Genomic DNA, 8,431 nt, shown 5'->3' on the forward strand with positions numbered 1-8,431 from the left:
CTCACCACTATCCAGTTGCACACTTGTGCCCATAAGGTCCCAAACCCGAAGCAGCCAGGTGGTATAAGGCTCACGCCCCCTTCGCACAATGTCGTTTCGCATAGCACGGAGACTGTCGTGCGACAGGGACTCAGTGATGACTTCTGGCTCTGGCTCTCCTGCTGGTTGTGAGGGCCCTGGTTGCCCATCATCATTAACTGGTCGTACTGATTTGGTCTTATACTTCCTCCTTTGCACAGGGGCGACTGCTGCTGGCTGTGGTTGTCCTTGTGGTTCAGCTGAAGCCTGGACGGTTGTAACATCCGTGGGTTCCACTGCTGCACCATCGGACTCACCCTCTTTGGGGCAGGAAGAGGGTTTTTCACTAGCTGAGGAGGTGTATTCCCTTAGCAATTGGCATATCTCCTGGCGCACCTGGCCCATCTCCTGGCACATCCCCTGGCGCACCTGACCCATCTCTTGGCACATCTCCTGCATCCCTTTTGCCAGTACCCCCACCCAGTTTGGGTAGTCCATTTCTGAGGTGGACTGTTGGGCAGTATCAGTCTGTGGGGCGGGATCTCTAGTGTCTGGGGCTGTGGCAGGCTCTGGCTCTGGGGTAGGATCTCTAGTGTCTGGGGCCGTGTCAGGCTCTGGGGCAGGATCAGGCTCTGGGGTAGGAACTCTACTCTCTGGGGCCATGTCAGGTTCTGGGGCAGGATCTCTAGTCTCTGGGGCTGGTGTCCGGGTAGATATCCAAGCCAATCTCAACTTATCCTTGAATGCTAAATAGAGTAGGCCTATCAGCAGCAGATGGTTAGTATTCAGAGGGAATTTAAACCCTTCGAAAATTGATGGGGTGGGCCCAAAGAACTGGTTGAGGGGTTGGGAGAAAACTTCCCCTGGTGTCATTTCCTCACAGAAGGTACCATTGTTAACATAACCCCAAAAACATGTGCTCAGTGTGTGATAGCTGTTTATCCATGAGCCCACATTCCGGAGGAAGTTAAAAACCCATGAATTCCTCACCTTCTCAACCCATAACGCAAGCTGGATAACAGCAATGGTAGCCTTAGTCAGAGGACCCATATTCAAGTAAGGAGCTGCAAAGGGGAAGAATATAGCCACGGCTACATGCCACCCAAACCAGGGTAAACTAGACCACATAGTGCTGCCTAACAAGGTTCCAATATCCAGCACACAAAATAAAGTTATCGAGGAACTGCTATTCCTTTTTCACCTCTATCTCTTAATGCCCTCAGGCCCCACGTTGGGCGCCAAGCCCTGTCTCGGTTTTGAAAGACAGGTGTCTGCTAAGGAAGGCAGAGGCCCCCCTTGAAGTGGCAGATATAACCCCTTTTCCCTCCAAGTTATTATATTTTGAAATCAAGGGCCTTTAGGCAAAGATGTGGGAAATAGGAATAACGGTTCTTTACTCTATATATATATGTATATAACCAGTCAAACAAAACAACAACAACTATGGCAGTAACAGCAATCACAAACCCAGTCCCAGCCTTCTCGGCTGTCAGGCTATTTCCCCTCGGGTGCAGTTCCGCTCGCAGCCGGCAGGGGCGCTGGCGGCTCCCGGTGAGCAGGGCAGGTGCGATGGTTCCCCCGCGGCTGCAGGGGGCGCTCCAGAGCGAGCTCGGGAAACCCGCGGCTCTGGTGCCCTGGGATCCCGGGAAGGGATGGAACAAAGGCTTCACAAACCGCTGGGCAGCCGATCCCGGACTCTCAGGAACAGCAGGCTGGAATGGCAGGGACGAACGCAAATCCCGGGTGGCAGACGAGATGTATCCAGATGGGAAAAAAACCCACGGAGGCCCAGGCAGGCAGGGCGAGCAGGGCTACAGCGTAGCGAAAGCTCGAAGCAGCAGCGGGGCAGGGCAGCCACAGCTCGGTCTCCAGCAGGGCAGGGAAAGCGGCTTTTGGGGTCCCGGCGTTGCTTCCAGCAGGAAGAAAGAACGGCCAAAAAAGAAAGAAGCAGCAGCTCCTTTCTCTGCAGCTTCTCTCTCCGGACGCTCAGAGCAACGGACCCCACACCCAGGTGTAGACAAAGGAGTAGCCAGGCCCGCCCCACTCCCCTTTTTGTCTTTCTTAAGTACAGCTATTTGTCCCCTAGCAACATGCATATGGGAGAAAATTCCTTTAACAGGAAAACCTAAGACTAAACTAAAACCCCAACAATATCTTATATGATTTAAAGTCTCCAAGGATCTGATTTTTTGTCATTTTATAAGTGCTGTAATTAATGAGAAAGATGTAATACATGGATTTTCCCAATCCAAGAAATGAAAGCAAACAACCCTACAGCCCAATTTCACAGCTAAATCTTTAGATTTCTGCACACAACCAAAATTTTTTGTGCCTAAAATATATGTTTCACTCTTTAGCCCTAGGTTTATTTTTATGACTAACTGAAAGACTATTCACTACTTCAGAGAAGTGCACAAGTATACCAGTAACAAAGTAACCACAAAACTTGTTTCTTGTAAATCATACTGCCAGGAAATAAACTCTAAGAAATGGTGATCATTCATAGACTAAAATAAGCCCACAGCATTTCTTGTAAATGTTATAATACACAACTTGTATTTGCTCTAGGAAAAGAAGTAGCTTTCTAAAATTCACAGCTCAATTTTCTTCAGAATCCCATTTTCACTTACTAGAATTTTCAGCTGTATTCATCAGAAATGTTTCAGGGTTTTCTTTGTTTTCTTGTTTTATTTATTGATACCACTTTTGTTTGTCTTGCCTGCTTTAAAATATATTAAAAATATCTAAAAATAGGACAAAGAAGCATTTCACATACAAGAAGTTCAGCAGCCTGAATGTTTGTGCCTCTGCATTTTATCTCCTGCAAACAGTTGCCTCCTTGACAAGAGGCATAATTCACTATAATAAAAGGATACAAAGTGCAACTGCTAGGAACATGGAGAAGAAAGCAATTAAGTGTTCACAAATGTAATTTGAAAGGTCCATGGCTCACAAAGGTGATTTATAGATAATACTGAACCAAACAGACACTCTTGACTGTTGGATAAAAGTAATGGTATTTTCTAGTCATAATTTTTTTCTGCTTACCAGATGGGATGGGAGAAAATTCAATTTCACTCATTGTCCCAGAGATTTTAACACTGAGATCAGCAAGAGTCATGCAGTACCTGATAAGCTGGTCAGTCCTTTTCATGATCATTTGGTGCGGCTTGTGGCAAGATACTGCAATCAGAAGTCATTGCTAAAACAAAACTTGGCAGTCAGTGTAATCAGACATTGTCAAAGTCAGCATCAAGTGTGCTAAGTGGATATATTATTTTTTTTAATCTGCCACTGGGGTCTCAGTATTGTTCTTGAAGGGAAATGACAATCAATGATAACAGAATCAAGTACTTTGGCTGGATGTTGCACTTGATTGTATAAAGGCAGTGGTCATATCTTATATCACTGCAGCTGTGGTTAATGACTCACATGATGTGCAGATAAAGTACCTCCTGAACTTAAGCCATAAAGAAAATGCACCATTTAAAAAAACAGAATATAATTCTGAGCCTTTTTGTTTTTATGCCTAAGGAGTTTTACCAATATTATTTACTTCAGACTTCCTCTGTAGAATCGAAAACAGAACGATTACAGAGAAACTGAAACGTTTCAGACTTAATCAGGGTTGTGTCTTCCTTCACCATGTGGCAATTCTTTTCACTCCTAGGACTTATTTGATACAATCTTTTATTATATTTTTTTTTTTTTAGTATCAGAGAAGAAGCAAAGATTTTCCAAATTCTTCAGATATTTAACTGGTAAAATTCTCTTTTGTGCCACAACTTAGGTTTGAATTTCAATTTACTTAGATAAGGAAGAATTGAAATCTGGTGAATTTTGCTGCTGTAGTTTTGGATGGTACTGTGCCTGTGATCTGGTGATTTGCAACAGATGCATATACCTATGTACTTCAGTGCCTCAAGTCCAGCCTTCTACTTTAAACTATCTTCTACTAAAGTCCACGCAAAGCTGCAAGACATGTCACTGAAATGACAGAGCAACAGCCACACATTCAGACCTGCATTAATGGACCAACTAAATCAACAAGTATTAGTTGAAACACATATTAAATAAAACTTCAACAATGTTTTTGTCACAGTGAGTTGATTTATGCCAGGAACTGGCTGAAAAGACATTTGCAGACAAGAGATTTAGTCTTAGTATCCCACTTTTTTAGTTTTACTTTAATACCTAAATCTTTGAGCTTGGAAGCATGGTGCAAAAACACCAAAGTATCTAATGTCTCATGTACTTGAGTCTTTCCCAAAACTAAAAAGCAGCAAAGACTGATGAATCCAGGAAAGGAGAACATCCTCATGATCCAGGAGATCTCTGTAAATGTGAAAGTGATGTGATTGACGCCTGATGGAGGCTATCTTCTGCTCCAGCTGCAGAGACCTGAAAGACAGAAGAAGGTATCTTCCTTCCCTCCTCTCTTGAGCTGGTAGCTGGTTTATTTAGTCCGTATTTGCTTCACCTAATGTAGCGGTGGGATTGAGCAGAAAGCAAGGAAAAGTGTAAAGGGACATAAATAATCTATAACAAATGTCTACCTTACCTCACTCTCTAGAGCTCTCACTTGGGACAACTGGGCTCTTACTTTTGGTTACCCCAGAAACATGATGAAAGAACCTAGACAGAACCCTCAGCCCTTTGGCACAAAGACATGACGTTTTTGGTTTAGAGATAACAAGCAAGAAAATGAACTGAAGGAATATGCTTGGGTAGGTTTCAAGCAGATGTCTGGCTTCAGAGGTTCACAGTTTTGTGAAGGATACTCATTGGTGAAGGAGAATTTGCAAATGAGGATAAGGTCCAACCCTCCTACTCAAATGATTTCTCTGAAACAATTACCAAACTGGAAGGCACTTCTACATGCTCAGTATATCCTTCCTTGATAAAGACTAAACAACTCTTTAGTGGTCTCTATTTAATTATATTTAATTTTTAATTAATATAGAAATTCTCCTCTCTCTGAGGAGAGGCCTTGGCTGGACTTGCTATAACCCACCACAGGGAACAGATGAGCCCTGCAGCCAAGGTGCTGGCACCTCTGGGAAAGCATATTTAAAAAAAGGCAAAAAAAATCCTCAACCAAACTCTTTCAGAGAGAGAAAAAGGGAACCAAAAAAAGTAAAAAAAACAGCTGCAAGGTCAGAAGAGAAAGAGGATGTAGAGGAGGTGGCACAGCAGAAGCTGGAGCAGGTATTCACACTGCAGCCCACTGCAGGTCTATGGTGGGGTGGGGTAACTGAGAGAAGAAATAAGCAGCAGCAGCAAGAACCTGCTGTGGAATAATGCCATTCTCCCTGTGCCGCTTGAGCTGGGGGTGGAGAAGTCTGAGTTCAGCAGGGCTGAGGTAGGAAAGCCCATGAGATTTTTTCATCCTGTTTCCCTTCCCTTGTCCCACACAGGAGGGAGAATGAGTGTTAATATCCAGGTGGGCATTTGGCTGATAGTCAGGGAATAACCACAACAGAGCAGGTGGATCAACAGAACAGGTAGAAACTAGCAAAGAATACAAAACACCTGCCTGGTAGCCAGAAATATCTAGCTGTGTGCCTTGGGACAAACCTTAGCTGCATTTCTCAAGAGATAGGAAACATTTAAATCAGGTTTGTGTATTTGTAAATGCATGACAATCGTGTATGCTCATCTTTTACTTTTTGCTGGTAACATAACATCAGAAAGCAAGGTAAGAAAACCCACTGAAATAATAAATACTTTGAAAATTTAACTCAGTTTGAAGAGAGCAACAACACCCCGTATGGAAGTCAACAACTAAAAACAATCACTGAAATATTATGTTGGGGACCTGGTTGTACTGAAGCAACTCCTTGCACACATTGGAGGGTAAATGAACAGGGTCATATACACCTATTGCTAGAGTGATAAATGCTATGAGTGTACAGAGCAGAAGGTATTAAATTTCCTTGGAGGACAGAGTGCAGCTTTAGACTAAGGTTGTCAAATTATGATTACATATAAATTATAGTGGCAACAAGGGAAGGACTAAGTCTGCCAAGCTGAGATTAGCAACAAAAAAGTCCTATTAAATGTGTGCATATGATGAGAATTTAATGACTGCATAAGTCTTCTAAAGTTTCTAAGATATTCCTTACAAATAGTCAGATGATTTTCAGGGATGGGTTCAGGCAGATTATAAATCTAAGATCAATATAATTCTCACCACTTATGATTGCCTAACACTGGTTAGGCACATTTATACTGAAAATGAAACTTTCATTTGAGTCTCTGGGGAAAAAACTGCATTATGAATCAAGTCTAAAGTTACATTAAGAGAGACAAGATGTTGCAGCTGTATAGCCATGATTTTCTTAGCATACTGTTCATTCCAGTGATACTAAGAACTAGTTTAATTTAAAAAAAAAATCAGAACCATAAATCTATGCCTAACTTATATAAACACTGACGTGTGGGATTTTAAACCATAGCACTTTCAAAAGGAACACTTCTAGATGTAGTTTTGTATGAAAAGCCCTGTCCAAATTTCTTTTAGAAGGTGACTACTCACATTACAAGAATCATAAATCAGCATACTATTACCAATGCAAAGGGCACTTTCAATGACTGACAGGTTTTTCTACCCAGGGACAATGACAAAGAGCCACAGAACAGTATTAGGCAGGAGGCAAAAATGGATCTTGATCTAAGGAGTCAAGATATGAACATTTTTTGTACAGTAGGACTGTATTGTACTTGAAGAAAGCTTTTGACCCTTTTTCTGTTCTTGATAATTTCTATCATTAAAAAGAGAAAAATACTGGTGCCAGGAAACATAAGCAGGACTCCTAGAAGCACAGCCTCTCAACTACTTGAAATCAGTGGGTGAGCCATGCTTTTTCCTATTTACCTGACTTTGATTTTTAGATACACATATTTGCTTGCAAAGGATTGACTTGGAAAAGGGACCCCAAAGCAACAACGTCTGGAATAAAAACACAACATCCATCAGAAATACAAGTCCTTATGGGTTTGTAGATGCTTACATCTACAATAAATGTATTTAAATCTAAATCTTTCTAATAAGAAAATTACCTAATAACCTAAAATACATCTGACCATCTTTAAACATGTGCACACTAACTACATGTCTGTAAAATGAAAATTTTTTAAAAAGGCAGATGACTTATATTTTAATATTTTTAACAAAAATTTACTTGCCATATATTAAATTATCATGTGTTCCAGCCCAGACAGGGTGAATTTTTTGCAGTAGCCAGTAGTAGCATGGCTGGGACCCAGACATTGTTCTGTACCACCTGACATCCCTGCTGGGGGTGAGGAAAGGAGTCCCTTCTGGCAGAGTAGTGGGAAGTGAACTTGGCTATTGTCGAGCTCTGCGTGGTGAGCATTCGCTTGTGAATGGTTTACCTCCCTTGTACACTATTTTATTAATATTGTTGCTGTTACTGTTCATTTTCTTACCTCATTGCTGTTTCCAGTAAATTGGTTTTGTCTCAACCCATGGTCTTTACCTTTTGTCCCTCTAACTCTGCTCTCCATCCCACAGCAGGGGGAGAAGGAAAAGGATGGGAGAGTGAGTGAGCAGTACATCGTTTGGGGTGCTTCAGTGGGAACACTAACTTGGAGAATACCTAAAACACCTCTGGAAAAGTTAATTCACTATTATAAACCATTAAAACAATTTTATTTTTTTCCTTAATTGCAATTTTCTGCAATCTTAGAAAGAACAATTACTAATTCCATGCAGTTGTGTCCCCTTGATAAATATGTTATTATTTTTCATCTCATTTAACTTTCTTCTTACTAATTCCACCAATCAAAAAGATTGAAATTACTGAAGTCGTATCCCATCTTCCAGAAATCATTAACAACAGAGCCACTGACTTTTGTCATATTTCCTGTTTAAAATGAAACAAAACTTGAATAAAAGGAGGAACTTATTACATAACAAATTTCAGCCTAGGCACATTCCTTACAAAACCCAGTAAACTCTAAAACACAAAATATATCTTTGAAATTCTGGAAAAAGGACATTCGTATTTTAAATAGGGTAAGTGTTCAAATATTCTAAGATGACATCCCACCATATGTTAAAAAACATGGTATAAATATTTTTAAAATAACAAAAAGAGAGTTTTTCATTTAAGAAAAATCAAGGACTGGGTAAAGTTGTAATACAAAAAACCCAATTATTACAATTTGTTCTGTATGATTCAGGGTTTTTTTCATTTTCTGGTTTTGTATTTTCTAGTGACTATGTATTCTTCATCTCATGATATCCTTTAAAATGGATGTCAAGATGAATCTTTTTACCATTCTTTTCTCTCTCACAAACATCATTATTACCAGCATTCACTGAAATGACACCTATTATGAATTCTGCCTAGTTATATACACAACTCCAAGTTTGGCCTTATGCTTT

Source organism: Corvus hawaiiensis, chromosome 3, assembly GCF_020740725.1.
Source record: "Corvus hawaiiensis isolate bCorHaw1 chromosome 3, bCorHaw1.pri.cur, whole genome shotgun sequence".
Lineage (NCBI taxonomy): Eukaryota > Metazoa > Chordata > Aves > Passeriformes > Corvidae > Corvus > Corvus hawaiiensis.